The following is a 12427-nucleotide window of genomic DNA, read 5'->3' as shown; positions in this document are numbered from 1 at the left end:
CAGTTTCCGGGGGCGTGGGTCGTGGGCGCTGGGAGCTCCCGATACGCGGATCCCCGCTGGACAGGGTGAAGGCGCAGGCGACCTGCCTAGAGAGTCAGGGACTTTCTGCAGCTCTTTGCTGGTAAGTGACAGAGCTGAGATTCAAATCTACAATCGAGACAGACCCTGAGTTCTTAGCCAACCGGTTTAACCTCCTCCCCCACTCCACTGCGCCCCCGGACTGGAGAGCCAGGCGAGGGCATGTTGCTGCTCCTCTTGGGGCTTCGGTTTCCTCACAGGGGTGATGTAAGACTTTAGCAACTGCTTAGCCTGATTCCTGGCAGCTCTAAGAATGACAAGTATCATCGTCACCTTGCTGCTATCATCAAATACTAATGTTGGTGAGAGTTCACCTGCCTTTATTGAACTGGGGAGAGGGGGGAATGGGGAGTTCTTGTTTCATGGATAAACAGTTTCTGTTTTGAAGATGAAAAGAGCTCTGGGGATGGATGGTGGTGAGAGCTGCTTAATACCAGGGAGCTGTGTGCTTGAAATGTTTAAGATGTTACATTTTACATTCTGTGTATTTTACCACAATAAAAAAAAAACCTAAAACACAAAACACAATTATGTTATTGAGCTAGACAGTATTGTGGGTACAGGGATGTGCCAGAAATAAATACAGCGCCAAATTCCTGCCTTTATGGAGCCCACCCTCTCGGGGAGGGAAACAGACCATTCATGGGTTAGCACCCAGGAAGCTCTCCTACTCCCCAGCCAGGTGCTCCAGCAGCCTTCTCTCCGTGGTCTCTCCTCCGCCCCTGCTGACATTCTGGCTCCAGTTAGGGGGCCCAACTCACCCCATACTCTGATCTTCCCCCTTGGGCATCTATGTGACTCCTTGGTGAGAGGAACAGAACCTCTCTCTGAAAACAAACCCTCAGAGCCTTGGTCCTGAACAGTTCCACATAGTGGCAGTGATACAGACTGCCAGCCACTGAAACTCAAGAGTGGGGTCAATGCAGGGCTGGGGACAGGGGATGGGGTCAGGTTCAGGGATGAAATCGGAGGGGGGCTCAAGGAGAGGCAGGGTCTCAGGGATGGGGCTAGGATGTGGTGAGGGCCAGTGGAAGAGGGAGGGCCTTCAGTGGCTGGTATTCCTGGGCCAAAAAAAAAAAAAGTTAAGTTCGGTCAATAAATAGTTGGGAAGGCCAAAGGATCCATGCTGTCAAAATTGCTGGATTCGCCCTGGCTTGTATGGCTCAGTGGATTGAGCGCTGGCCTGTGAACCTCAAGGTTGCTGGGTCGATTCCCAGGCAGGGCACATGCCTGGGTAGTGGGCCAGGTCCCCAGTGGGGAATGCAACAAACGCAACCACACGTTGATGTTTCTCTTCCTCTCTTTCTCTCTCCTTTCCTCTCTCTTAAAAGTAAATAAATAAAGTCTTTTAAAAATTGCTGCATTCAATAAAATGTCTTGTGTCAGGTCTAGATGAAATTGGGTGAGGATGTGGCCTGGCTGGTGTAGCTCAGTGGATTGAGCACTGGCCTGCATACCTCAAGGTTGCTGGTTCAATTCCCAGTCAGGGCATGTGCCTAGGTTGTGGACCAGGTTTCAGGCTGGGGGCCTGAGGAGAGGCAACCAAATGATCAATGTTTCTCTCTCTTTCTCCCTCCCCTCTTGCTCTAAAAATGAGTAAATAAAATCTTTAAAGGAAAAGAAATTGGATGAGGATGTGAGGAAGGGAGACTAGTGCCAGTCGGAACGGCTGGGTTGAGCCAAGGAGCTGCCTGATTCCCCTGACAGCCACTCCCCTGGCCCCTGCCGACCCCTCAGCTGTGAGAGGTGTCCATGAGAGGTGTCCCGGGGTCTTACTGAAACCACTCTCCTCTGGTTCCCATAGCTCCTTGGGATCCCCCACTGGGGCCCATGGCCCTTTTCTCCTTGAATTCATTCGATTGAGATATACTTATTGAGCCCCTACTATGTACTCAATGCTGAAGAACAGCAGTGAAGTCCTGACCCCCTGGAGGTCCCTTGCTGGATGGGAGTTGGGGAGAGAAAGGTAAAAAGAAGTAGATGGGTACTATACCGGGGGATGGTAAAAGCCATGAAAAAAAATAAGAGCGGGCAAGGAGCCCTGATTGGCGTGGCTCACTCAGTTGCATGTTATTCCACAAATCGAAAGGTCGCCAGTTCGATTCCCGGTCAGGGCACATGCCTGGGTTGTGGGCTTGGTCTCTGGTTGGTATACATGTGAGAGGCCAGCGATGGATTTTTCTCTCACACATTGATGTTTCTCTCCCTATTTTCCTCCCTCCCTTCCTCTATCTCTAAAAACAAATAAATAAAATCTTTTAAAAAAGACAGGGTAAGGAGACTAGGAAGAATTTCTTCAAATTCCCTCCTTTGCGGCTGTCCAACACTTTGAGTCCCCTCCCTCCAGTGTCCCCTCCCCAAGGCGTAAGTCAGAAACTCCCAGCTCCCAGCATTAGGGTTTCCTGTAGCAGGTGGGGGCCTTTGAACGAGGTGTCGCCCTTGAGTTGCATTTGGAGGGGAAAATGCGGCCTGGTTCTGAGCAGATGTTTTATTTTTTACTTGTTTTTAATAATTAAAAAATTACTGATTTTAGAGAGGGAGAAAGAGACGTCTCATTGTTCTACTTATTTATCTATTCAATGGTTGATTCTTGTATGTGCCCTGATGAGGGACTGAACCCACAACCTTGGCATATCAGGACGATGCTCCAATCAAATGAGCTACTCGGTCAGTGCTCTTGTTACAGGCTGCAGCCAAGAGGGGAGACTCCAAATGGGCATTTGAAATAGGGTCCAGAACTCAAGGTGTCAGGAGATTTTTAAAATGTCTTCACCCCTTCCCCCACAGGTGTGAGTTGGGGGAAGGGACACACAGAGCAAGAACATGCAGGGCTGTTTTGTACAGCAACAGCTTTGCAGCTAATCCATGGCATAGTCATTTAACATACCTATAGCCTTTGGCTGGTCATTTAGATATGCTAAATAGCTGTGGCTATGCTCTTGGCCAGGGCATGGAAAGGGACTCCCCCCACCACCCGCCCAAGATGTGACTGGGGGGCAGGTCCCCCGAGTTACAGCGCCTGCACCTGCGTGGGAGCTCGGAGAAGATTGGCTCCATGACATGGGGCCACACCTGCCCAGACCCAGGCAGCCAGAAAAGCTGGAAAGGACCGGAGATTGAGGGCAAGTGTGGTCGAGTGTGGGAGGAGTTGGAAATGGGGCTGCAGAGGGAGATTGGTGCGGGGATTTAAACCCAGACACAGCAGCCATTGAAGAGAGAAGCACGCGGTTTTGGCTGAGTGGGGACTCCTGTGGCCCTGGGAGAGAGGACTACGTGGCTGGAGCAGTGGAGAACCTTGTGTCTCTGCCAGAGTGGGGACCCCTGCAGCATTATCAGGGGGAACCACCACCTGGCTTTAGCAGAGATTTTGGTGACACAGCTGAGGGTGCCGGGAACCCAGGGAGGTCTCCCAGCCAAGACGGATTACTGAGAAGAGCTGGGGGGGGGGGGCTGCCTGAGCCAAGGACTTCTGTTTCTTTTCTTGAGATACAGTACCCCAGACTGAGCAAAGGGGAAAGGAAGGACTATATGTGCTTGTGGGTGTTTTAAGGGACTTTAGGATTTTGATGAAGACATTAGGTCATTACTTTAAGTTTGTATACCATTAAATAAACATTTCCTTTCCTTTTCATGAATCTCTGACATTGAGAGACATCTTTCCTATAGACGGCGGACATAATGGACCTGGGGGTTCCTTTTGGTAATAGTATGTCGTCCCAGGCCCCCCTTGTTGTTCTGTAACACTTTGAACAGATGTTTTAAAACTGTGGCCTGATTTTTTCCCTCCGCTCACCCTGTCCCAGGTGGGGCTGCTCCTTCTGCCAGGATCCCAGGATGAAGACAATGTGTGAGAGCCACGGCTGGCCTGGGGTCAATGTGTAATGTGAGTGAGAAATTAATGATGGAAACCACCAAGATTTGGGAGTGGTTTCTTATTACAGCAAAATGTAATGAAAGCTGGCAGATAGAAAAATTAGCTCCGAGGTGATGAGTGGAAGCAGAGACCTAAACGAAGTCAGCTCCGCAAATGACGGGGGTGTTTCAGGCACAGCAAAGAGCAAGTGCAAAGGCCCTGAGGCGGAAACCTGTGTGATGACTGGGGACCAGCAAAGGGGCCAGCGTGGCTACAATAGAAAGAGCGGTGGAGAGTGCAAGGAATAGTTGGAGGCGATATGAAGGGGCCAAACATTCCTGGGCCTTGTAGGCCGTGAAGAGATGTTTACGATTCGTGGAGATGATGAGACCTGAGAGAGTTTTGTGCTGAGGGTGTGATTGGACTTGTGTTTTAACAGGATCCCTCCGTGGGGAACAGACTGGGGGTGGGGAGGGGGAGGGTTGACGTCAGCTGGGAAGCGACTGCCATGGTGTCTGGCCTCGGAGGGAGGCTCATTTCAGGGTGGCGGTGGCGGGGGGGGGGGCGAGGGTGAGAGGTGGTTGGATTTCACTGTGCTTTGACGGGGGAGACCCAGGACGTTGCTTACAGCCTGGGGGTGGGGTATGGAGTTGCCTCTTTCTCACCCAGGACCTCAGGCTCTGGACCTCGGGAAGAGGGTGGTCCTTTTGAGGGACATGGGGGTGACAGGGCAGCAGCAGCAGCAGGTGTGGAAAGAAGAGCAAGTTTGGTTTGGGACACGACACATCCGCTTGTTTCTCTGTGTCTTCCAGGCACAGCTCTAAACTGTTCAAGGGTCGGGCCGGTTCTAGACTCTGGTCTTCACTCAAGGGCTGACGTATCTACCGAAAGAATAAATAAGCAAGTGAATATCTCCAATGGAACTGTTGAAGTTCCTTGGAGTCTGGCCATGGGTTTCCACCTGCTGAATGCAACTTCCTTACTCTTCCATCCCAATGTAGAAGAATAAACAGTGGCATTGTTCTGTCTCTTTCTGCTTTTCACTTTGCTTCATGATCTTGCCAGAAAAGGATGTAGCAAGTGCCTCATTCACTCACTCCCTCACAGCTGTGTGCTGTTCCATGAACACGCCCTGCATTTTGAACCCGCCCCCAGTGGACAGGCGCTTAAGGTGTTTCTGACCTTTGCCCTTACAGAGCGCGCTGCCCTGAGGATCTGTGCTCCTGCCGTTTCCCACGTGTGTGACAGCATCAGTTCCACTCGTTCCTTGAAGCTGAGTCCCAGGCCATGCACATTTGTGGTTTCAGAGGCTGTCACCAAGTGTTACCCAGCACTCTTGGCAGCCGAGTAGGAGCCTGGCATTGTATTCTACCTACGGTAGTGAACTGAAGCTTTTACAATTTCAGGTGTGAAGCTTTATCCCCAAGGATCTGATGTAGGAACCTAGCGGGTGAGGAGGTGGAGAGATGGAGGGAAAGAAAGGGAGGCAGAAAGTGGAGTGGGAAGAAGAGGAGGGGGGAGAGAAGTTGGGAGACAGAGAGAGGAGGGGGAGGGGAGAGAAGGAGGCTGGGAACCGTGGAGTAGGGGCGGGGTTTCAGAGTGTGGCTTCCTTGGTTCAAACTCCAGTTTCACGGATTGATAGCTGGTGACCCTTCGCTATTAGGGTCGAGTCTCTCACCTTCTTTTTCTCATTTGTAAAATAGGGGATCATAAAAACCTGTGGTGATGGTTAAATGGGTTATTTGGCAATAAGTGATATGGTGAAAAAGCTGTTTATCGATATAGTTGCTCAACAAGTGGCAGCAAGTACGACAGGTGTCCCGAGGCTGTGACAGCCCCAGTGTGACCCTGCAGAGCACCCCTGCTTGGGAACTACTGCCGTGGGCAGGAGGGAGCCATAGAGAGTTTCATACAGGGCGAGGACCTGCGTGCAGCTCAATCTCAGGTTCTTCTCCCGAGGAGCAGCGAGGATTCCATCCCCACTCTCCCTGTGGTGCCGTGGTGGCGGAAAGGGGGTGGGATGTGGGGTTGGGGCAGAACTCTACTCCTCCATGCTCTGCAGCCGAGCAAGCAGGAGAACACCGGGGGTGGGGGGGAACCCACCGCAGACAACAGCTACCTGCCTGTCTTCCCCGAGAGGTGGCTGGCTGCCATAGCGGTCACTTCCACTTCCCCGTCTCCCACCAGCCCCCGCCCACGTGTCCAGCCCCGTCCACTCTGAGTACAGCCTGGCTCCGGGCGGTTGTTCCCCTCCCGTCTTCCCAAAGCCCAGAAAAGGAAGTGAAATCACGGCTGACTCCTACCCTGCCATCAGAAATGGAAGCCACACCCAGTCTCCGATGTCCGCAGGACAGTGGCCAGATAACTTTTTTTTTCTTTTTTAACAAAGAACATTGACTTTATTTGAAATGTTTTCGTTAAAGTATATTAGTTTCAGGCGTACAACGTAGCGTTTGACACTCCTGCACCTTACAAGGTGATCCCTGGGGTGAGTCTAGTGATCACCTGTTGGCGTGTGAAGCTGTTATGTTGTTACTGACGTGTTCCCCGTGCTGGACATTGCAGGCCCGTGGCCTGTTTATTTTATCACTGGAAGTTTGTGCCTCTCACTCGCTTCCACCTTTTCCACCCATCCCCTCTTCCCCTCTGGCAGCCAGCAGTTTGTTCTTTGTGACGTGGATGAAAAACGCGCCAGGTATGGCACCTAAGGGACAAGCCCAGGGGAGGCCCGCGTGGTGGGGCCCACAAACTCCGAAACTGAAAGTCACCTCACAGGAGGGCCTGAAATGAAAACTTCTTAACCAAAAGTGAGTCATGGTGGGTCGTCATGTCCTAGGGCGGTATCTTCCCTGGAGAAGGTCCCTGTTACCTTAATTGTCCTTTGGCATCTCGGATGATGTGTTTCGGGAAGGTCAGAGCTTCCCTTTTCCAGTCCCCTCTGGGCAGAGTTACGGCTGCAGACCGGACACCAGAGAAGCCCTCACACTACTGTTGCCGTGTCAACTGCAGTTGCTAACCGTGCCCATCCTGTACTCGCCAATGTCAAGGAAGTATCTGCCTCTTCATTTTACTTTTTTCCCAGCCTCAGAGATGGCGCATAAACCGTCATCTCTGTAAACCACCAGAGATGGCGAGAACAGACCGTCTTAAAGTCCATTTCAAAGCGGCCCTTTTTATAAGGAGGACAAAGTGTAGGTAAGGGGTTTGGAATTCAGGGGAAAATTAATTGGATTAGAAACCCTGCAGCGTTCTCACCCTGGGTCATCTCACCCTGGAGCACAGTGGCTCCAGTTCCATCCTGAGGCTCTCGCAGTCCCTCCCAAGGCACACAGGTGGAACTGCTTCTGGTCTCCTGGAGTCAGGGGGGTCACACCTTCACTTCCCAGAACAATACCTTTTACATGCATGGATGACTAAGCTTATTCGCTATTATTTAAACTAAAAATTTCCCTACATTTGAATCCCCCATCAAAAGGAGAAGACATAAGGAGGGTTACAGGAAATCCACTGATGGTGGATTAAGTGGGTGGGGGAGGGGAAAGCAGAGCGGGGAACTCTCTGATTGGATAAAAACTAAAATGGAGAGACACATCCTTCTTTTATATTGGTGGGTACAGGACGGGTAACAATGAACATTTATAGCACACAGAGGTGCTGTTTGGGGAACACGATGAGGACGAGGATGGCACAGTGCAGGGTGTGGAGAGCCGTGGGAGGGCGATTTCTCAGGCCCTCCTCTCGCTCGGAGTAAAGGTGCTCGCCCGTCTGTCCCGGCCACCCGCTGAGCCTCTCCCCTGCCCTCAGCTCCTCACACTTGCCCGGTACCCACTGCGCCCAGACCCTGGGCTGGGTGGGTGCACTCCCGCCTGTGCGCTTAGCCCCTCTTTGCCTGGGCCTTCCCACAGCTGTGCACAGGGCTTGCCCCTCACCCCCGGCTCCTCTTTGCCCCAACCTTCCCTGCTCAGACAAACCTTCCCTACCTCGAGCAGGAGCCCACAGCCCCTCTTCCTGCTCCCCGCCCCGCAGCATCCCTATCTGACGCACTGTGTATGTATATTTATGGGTGTATATATATTTAAAAGGCTTTATTTATTTATAATATTTTTAGAGAGAGGGGAAGGGAGTGAGAGAGACAGGGATGGAAACATCAATCGGTTGGCTCTCCTACGCACCAAAAGAGGAACCAAACGTGCAACCCAGGCGTGTGCCCTGGCTGGGAATCAAACTGGCAACCTTTCGCTTTCTGGGAGGATGCCCAGCCGAGCTGCGCCGGTTGATGCACTGTATACATGACCTTCTGCTGTCTTACAGCCTACCCCACCCCACCTGTGGAAGCTCCATTAAGGCAGGTGTTGAAGTCCCGAGGTGTAGGGACCATGGTCTGTTGGGGCTCTGTCACTCCAAGTGGGGGAAATATAGTTTCTAATAGAGTTGAATTCCCACATGGGACCTTCATTGGTTAGGTTCTCGAGTCAGTTGTCTCTACCCTGTAAAGTCCTTGAGCGGCCCGTGAGCTCAGGGGCACCGACATGTCCCCACTCCCCCCCAGGTGACAGCATGCACACTCCTGGGCCCGGTCTGCTCCTGAGCCCTGTCTTCACCATGTTCGCAGCAGGGGACTGGGCACAGCATTGCAGGGTTTCTTTCTCTTTTTGTTCCGGGTGCAGGAAATCTATGCAAATTACACGGGGTGGGGGGGATTCCACTGTGCTAAGCGCTTTGTGGGGAGTGGCAAATTTTGCTGGGGCACGTTTTGAAAAACACTTGGGCGCATGTGTGAGGAAAGAGACAGGACGGAGGTGGGGGCAGTGGAAGGTGTGTTGGGCGTGAGTCAGGGCCACTCTGCAGCCAGGGAGCACCTAAAGGTGCTCGCCTTTTTTTTTTTTAAATCCTCACCCAAGGATGTGTTTATGATTTTTCTTTTCGTTTGTTTGTTTGTTTGTTTGTTTTTTAGAGAGAACAGGAGGGACAAAGAGAGACAGAGAGAAACATTGGTTGGTTGCCTCCCACAGGGGCCCTGACTGGAATTGAGACTGTAACCCAGATTTGGGCCATGACCAGGGAGCAAACCTGCGAGCTTTTGGTGCATGGGGACAAGGCTCCAACCCACTGAGCCACCCGGCCAGGGCAAGGCCACTGTCTTGCCAACTGTTATCTCAGAACTGTTCCTGGTTCTGCCGTTGGAGGGTGATTAGTACAATGACTCTTTGAAGACTAAGCGAATATCAGTTGAGACTTTAGACTTTTTTATTGGTAATGACACTTCCAGCCTGGAAGGTGGTCTTCTGATGTATGAGTCATAGGACAATATGCACTCCACACCTGGCTAAGACAGGCAGTCCCAGGTGTCACATCCATCCGAGGGAAGATCCAAACCAGTTCTTCTGCCCAACCGGCAGGGGCGGACTCCTCAGGTCCCGCGTCCAATTACAGCAACGTTGAATTTAGTTCAGCTGCCAGGCACTGTTTCCTATAATGCAACTTAAAATGCTGATTAGATTTGTTCCCACTCATCCCTCTCACCTTCATAGAATCCGTGTCCTTGTCACAGACGCCAGCCCCGTGTCCAGTCAGCGCGAGTCCGCTGAGCCGCCCCCTGCCCCCTACCGGGACACATCCTTTTGTCTCGGGTTTTTCAAGGTCCTGTCGCACCACTTCTTCTTACTACCGTGCTCTTTAAAAAGGTGTTTACGGCAACATCCGACAGAGACAGGCCAGTAAGCCAGCACATGTGGAGCAGGGAAACTGAGGCAGATAGCTAAACAAACTGGTCAAGCAATTTACAGCCAGACGTAGAAGCTCCTCTCCCTGGAGATAACATCCGGGTGTATTTCAGCTCCAGACCCAGAAAAGCAGCAAAACCAGGTGGGTGGCCACAGTGACTAAGGATCCCCTGCCTTTCCACTGACCAGTCAGTGGCGACCAGGACTCTGAAAGGGCTCACCAGGAAAACTGATGACTGTTCTGCTGAAACCCTGCCTGGAGACCTCCCCCAGGGTTCTGACTCGCAAGAGGGAGATAAAGCCTCAAGATGAAGGGCCAGGTGGGTGCACTCTGCCTCTGGGGAGCAGCCCGTGCCATTCCTCTTCTTCCCTCACTTCTTCCCCCAAGGGCATGTGTCCCCTAAACTCTAAGGGACCGAGACTCGCAGCCAGGGGAGCTGTGGGCAGCAGCGGCTCGTCCCAGAGGCTAATCCCCAATCCTGTCCCCAAGGCCCCCTTTTCTCTGACTTCTCAGTGAGCTAAGGCAGCCCAGCCCACACTCTCCTTTTGCTTCTTTTATGCGAAGCCCTTCCTGGTTTCACTCTCCCCAGCTTTAATAAACGCATCCTGCCCTGGCTGGTGTAGCCCAGTGGACTGAGCGCAGGCCTGCAAACTGAAAGGTTGCTGGTTCGATTCCCAGTCAGGGCACATGCCTGGGTTGTGGACCAGTTCCTGAACTGAGGGCGCTCCAGAGGCAACCACACACTGCTGTTTCTATCCCTCTCTTTCTCCTTCCCTTCCCCTTTAAATAAATAAAATCTTTTTAAAAAATAAATAAACTCATCCTCATAGTCACCTGGACTCATGTTGTGAAAGCTTCCCTGCATGAAGCCAGGAACCCACACACTAGCGGCTGGTCCCGGGCACACGGGCTCAGGGCCAGGCCCCTGTCTGGTGACAGGGTTTCATGCCAGGAACAATTACTTATCTGGCTTTGGCTTTTTTCTTTTGACTGATTTCATCCAGGTGACCTCTAGAAGCATGTCACGCTACTACTAAGGTCACTACAATTACTAAGGTTCTTCACCCAGCTGCACTCTGTCTAAAGGAGTTGAAACTGCCTTGTAATGCAGAGACACGGCCCTCAGTGTTCGGAGGGGAAACGAGGGGGGCTCTGGTGCAGGTTCAGGTAGATACGGGAGCTCTGAGCATGTGAAGGCAGGAAGGCAAAGCTGCTCTCTTGGAAATGTAGAGGTCTGCCCTCCCCCTGGGACCTGGGGAGCCTGGGCAAGGCCTGGAGGCAGGCTGAGCTCCTCCCCTTGGCCAGGGAGGCCAGGAGGTGTTTGCATTTGAAACAAGACTCTTCCAACTGGGTGGGCGGGGACTGTGGAGAGGCCAAGGGGCTTGGCTGCTCTCCTAGGCCCCAATGGCTTTTCCTGGATCGGGACAGCCTGTCTGAGTCTCAGATAGCTGGTCAAAACAGAGTCTGTCTGGGCAGCTCTCTCTGCGGAGCACAGCCTCGCACTTCCCCAGCCTCTTCTTCCCGGGCTCTTCCCCTTCCCCCACACAGACGCTTTTCCTCCCTCCCCTTCTTTCCTCAGGGTGCCTTCAATTTGCCTCTCTGTCTCTCAGAAACTCCAAAGGCCCTTCCTTTTTGAACATTGTTACTGTGTCCTCACCTGAGGACAGTTTTCTCATCACTCTTCTAGAGCGAGAGGGAGGGGGAGAGAGAAACACTGATATGAGAGAGAAACATTGAGTACTTCCAGAGTGTGGCTGGCCCGCAATCCTTCAGTTCCAGGGACGCCGCTCCCACCAGCGGAGACTCTGTAACTTGTGTCCTGAGCTCGTTTCTTCTGTTGCTCACTTCCTCTTCCTCTGTGACTTTCTAAATAGACCTTCTCTTATAATTTGAAAAAATAATAGAATCGATCTGTGGGCTGACCGCTTTGTGCCAGCTTCTTGAAGGCAGAGGTAAGGGAGTTTTCTTTCCAGGGCTCCATGTTAATTGCCTAAGCCACGGTTGTTGAGACTCACTGTTTCTAGAATGAGTCCGCCCCACCTGTCTGACAAGTGCGGATGACTTGTTTATCCAGGTGGGTGCAGCTGGGTTTGTTATTCCGTCCTTTGCTTCTCATTCTCTCCTGCCTGTGCTTCCTTCTGTGCCAACAGCAGAACGCAGACCCAAGCTCCCGAGTCCTGTCCTGCTTGGGACGCAGCCCTGAGGGCGGAGGTGACAGCTGCGTGAGGAGATGGAGGCCTGAGTGCTGCTCCTGACCACAGCTCCAGCTGCCTCGGGCAAGCCCTGTGACTTCACCGGCCTCAGTTTTGTTACGTGGCTCTTGGGATTTTCTTGCCCGTCCTCGTCTGCCAGGCAGGGTCTCCGAGCCTGGAGCTACCTGGGATGGCCTTTACGTTCCAGGGACAGGTCCAGACCCTCAGTTTTACTGGAACACTGGGAAGGAACCTGGCACAGAGAACCAGCCCACGCTGCCAAACTCATCCGAGAGCAGGAGAAAGGCCATGGCGCCGTCTTACAAGAGGGGACAGTGAGCCAACAGCCTGGCGCTCCTTGCAGTGTTTCTTTTCCAAAGGGCAAAACTGCGTGCAGCCAGCTTTCTGGGCGGAGGAGGAGTACTCTAAATTTACCACAATTACAGGGACTGTTTTGAGGAAGGAATGTCGAAGGAGCTGCCCGTACTAGAAAAATGAGAAACGACACATAAATAGAAAACTTCTGTATGTATGTCTATATGTTGACAAGTCATCCAAACCCCCACGACCCAGAGAAAAC

General features: G+C 52.3%; 1 long non-coding RNA gene across 1 annotated transcript; it reads left to right on the top strand.

The window, feature by feature from the left end:
• Window positions 1-4: 4 nt before the first annotated feature.
• LOC123822997 lies at window positions 5-4959 on the top strand. The gene is made up of 3 exons (XR_006786458.1): window positions 5-121; window positions 3882-3961; window positions 4744-4959. It is a non-coding gene; the product is annotated as an uncharacterized LOC123822997 (long non-coding RNA).
• Window positions 4960-12427: the final 7468 nt, after the last annotated feature.

Source organism: Phyllostomus hastatus, unplaced genomic scaffold, assembly GCF_019186645.2.
Source record: "Phyllostomus hastatus isolate PE091 unplaced genomic scaffold, TTU_PhHast_1.1 phas_contig_468, whole genome shotgun sequence".
NCBI lineage: Eukaryota > Metazoa > Chordata > Mammalia > Chiroptera > Phyllostomidae > Phyllostomus > Phyllostomus hastatus.
Note: the sequence above shows the minus strand (reverse complement) of the source record. Positions and strands in the feature narration are given on the sequence as shown.